Source organism: Echiichthys vipera (assembly GCF_963691815.1).
Source record: "Echiichthys vipera genome assembly, chromosome: 7".
Classification (NCBI taxonomy): Eukaryota; Metazoa; Chordata; class Actinopteri; order Perciformes; family Trachinidae; genus Echiichthys; species Echiichthys vipera.
This window is the reverse complement of record NC_139832.1, coordinates 24,583,000-24,586,712: the sequence shown is the minus strand read 5'-3', so window position 1 is coordinate 24,586,712 and position 3,713 is coordinate 24,583,000.

Sequence of the window (3,713 nt, the reverse complement as noted above, 5' to 3'; positions counted from 1 at the left end):
TTGTAAACATAAAACCCGGAAGTGCTACTGGAACGCAATCAGGAGGAAATATGATGCAGCGCCCCCTGCCGTCCGGACATGGAAATGACGTCACCCAGGGGTCTGCAGCGTATACAATACTAAGATAATACAATGATCATTATTAACATATTCATATATTTACACATCATATGTTAATGTTAAACATAGATTATGAAGGAACATTGACTCTTTAGCTCAAGTGTATCCGTGCAGGGCTACATTAGTGGCTACCTATAAGCCAGTAAACCTGTCATCAAGGTTGTGTGAATGTATTTATTTATTTATTCACAATTGTATCTTTGCTAATGATACGCTGCATTCATGTTAATGTGTATGTATTCATATTTTAAAAAATGTTATCAAAAGATTATCAAACAATCTGGCGGACCCCTTGCAGTAACTCTGAGGACCAGCTGGGGTCCCGGGCCCCATGTTGAAGATCTCTGATTTAACCAGGGAATATATATATTTTTGTTTATATTCAAGTTTTTATTTTCCAAAGGGGAAGGAAATTCAGTAGTTTCAATAATACAGTACAAAATTCCAGCAAACAAATCCCCCTCCCACCTCATAACTACTTTCTTTCATAAAACTCAATTTTTCTGCATTTTCACAAATCTGAAACTGGGTTTTAAATCATCTTTAGCCTCTAATATATAATCTAGTCCACATTGGACAAGTCTGTATACTGATTTTTAAAACTGGACCTGATCCAATTTGGTCTACATGTCAGAAAAACTGAGAAATCTTCCTGTTTTGCATTTTCACAAATAGAATACAACTTCCCCAAATGTGAAAGTGGGTTTAAGAGAGCTTTAATGCTTTGCCTAAAATGTCTAACGCATGTTCATAACAGTCAGAGCTGCAGAAACCAGAGGAGCGGTCACTCAGCAATGCAAGTGAGAGGGGTTTGTCACTGAAGGGAGCGTAACTTGAAAGGCCTTTAATTCCACATGGTGTTTCCCGGTGAAATGTGACATTCGCGAACAAAACAGGGCTTGTGAACGGCTGTTTGATATGAACGAAGGGAACCCATGAGAGCTAGTATAGTATATAGCTAGTATAGTTGTGCAAACATTTCAGTCCCCAGATCCACTGTGCCGGGTTCATGCTAACACAAGCCCTTTTGCTGAACACTGCTTTTACACTGAAAACACACCAAACTTAAATTGACACTTCTGACAGGCATGCGTGACAGGCAGGCATGTGTGCATGATGCCTGATTTATATTCACACATAAATAGTGACCCCCGCCCCTTAAAAGAAGTATCCATGAGATCTAGCTCCCATCAAAGAGTTGTTATTCCCTAGATCATGGCCTGACCTTCTACTAAATGTCAAAATGGAAATCTGTTTAGTAGTTTTCTAGATATTCTGGTAACTAACAGACTAACACACACACACACATACACACACACACACACACACACACACACACACACACACACACACACACACACACACACACACACACACACACACACACACACACACACACACACACACACACAAATAGATAGACAGACAGACAGACAGACAGACAGGGCCAAATGCGTTTGTACATAACCTCCTTAGCATCACTCTCTCACACTGTGCTGTGCTGTGCTGTGCTGTACTGTACTGTACGTGAAATAATGTTTATGATGTTCTCTTTATACAATGAGCACAGTTTATGGGGGGCTGCTTTGTGGGTCTTTGAGATTTTTTGCATCTGATAGAAAGTTTGTGACAGTTGCTACATCAGGCCTATGAGGTGACAGACTGCTCTTGTGTTACCTGCAATGTTCTGGGCCACGCAAGCCGTTTCTTTCAACAACTGCAAAATTTCATTACACGTGTCCTGCAGGATAATTGTCGCTATGTCTATGGCTGTCACTGCTTCTAGCTGCCATGTTAAAGGGCCAGCACCACTACAGCATCACTTGTATTTTCCTTAATTCACCAGCCCCCATGGAATAAAACTCATGAATGGTCCCCTCCACTTAAATCATTTATCAAGTTAGGTATGCACCTGCTCTCATGGGTCAGTGATCATCTTCTGGTGTTACTCTGCTTTTCCAAATTTAACTACCACTATGTGATTCCCTCGGCCTCATGTTTTGTTCTGCTGCTCCCTCAGATGGTTGTTTTTACACTGAGACATATACCACCAGGTGGTACAACGAGTCTGATGTTGCAGATTAATGGAGCACCACAGTGGTTCATAGTAAATACATACAACATTGTAAAATACATGAATACACACAACATATTCAATATCACAAACAGTGAAATAATGCAATACATTTCAAAATTGAATCTCATTATTATGTATTGTTCTTTCTTGTTTTAATGCAGGTCATATTTTTCCATGCGGTTTTTATTTGAAAAAGGCTATTTTCCCAATTTTTGTTGTTTTATATTTAATGATGTTTAATGTGTCTGTCCAACCTTCCTACCTTCATGGAGGTTGTAATTTCTACTTTTGGATGAAACTGTTTTAGGGAGATGTTGATTCAACATTGTGGTAATTTTGGAGGCTGCAGTTTGTGGTGTTGTTGAACTGTGTTGCGTTTAACAATAGAACTAGATAGAACTCAATAGAACAAAATAATAGAAACACCTATCAATACTTATGCAATTAGGAATCCAATGGTATACCATTAAAACAATATGTTGTTTATTTTCAAAAGAGAGATTTTCACGCGTCTGTTTGTGTTCTGTGATTCACCTGTCTGCAGGACAAACGTCCCCTCTGAAACAAAAGTTGAACTACAGGCTATAATAAAACGCTCAGTGCATTACATGACAGAGTGATACTAATCTGTTATAGATTACGATCATAGGGAAATTGACAGAGTTGCAAATGCATGCAGATGTGATCTAAATAGGTCAGAGATGCACTGCTAAACCTGTTTTTTGTACACCACTGAAAACAGCTGTGATAAGATCTAGTGAACATCATATTATCTCCATCGCTTCGGTCTGCACCACACAGATTTGCATGAAGGGGAACTGACTCATGGTAAAGTTTACCCTGGAGGAGGCAGAAACCATTATGATATACTTTAGGTATTTTTAGTTTTTATTAATAACTCCTCAGCCCTCAGATTAAAGCTTTTTTATTTTATTTTTTTACAAACGAAACCCTCAACCCCCTCATTGTGTCCAGTGGGCCTGCAAGAATCTTATTGCATCGCAAAGCTTAACTTGAAACTTCAACATTAAAGGCTGATGTAAACATTTCAGATCATCATATGTACACAAAAGAGAAAGGTTTAGCTGTGAGAGTAAAGATAATCAAAAGCATAAAGTTATGTTCTGTAGTAGCAGGACAATACAGCTGCAGCCAGCAGCCATTAAGCATAAAGGTAGGTGACAAAATACACCTGACAGTGTCTCATAACAACAGCTACATCCTGCTGGTTGCCTGGCAACCGCATTGGGACTAATCTCATTTCATACTCTTTTGCTGCAGTATTGATCTGAACTTCTGGTGCAAACTGGTACAAGAACCAAAACCAGAACCAGAACCAGAACTACAACCAGTGTTTTCCAAGGTGTGCTCATCCTCTTTCATAGAGTGATTGGAAAATAAAACATGTATGAACACCGTCTGTTACACCTCCAACAGGATAATGTGATCATCCCTCTGCCTTCTACTACTTGGGTGGCTCAGAGGTACAGCGGGCCGTCTTCCATTCAAGAGATCA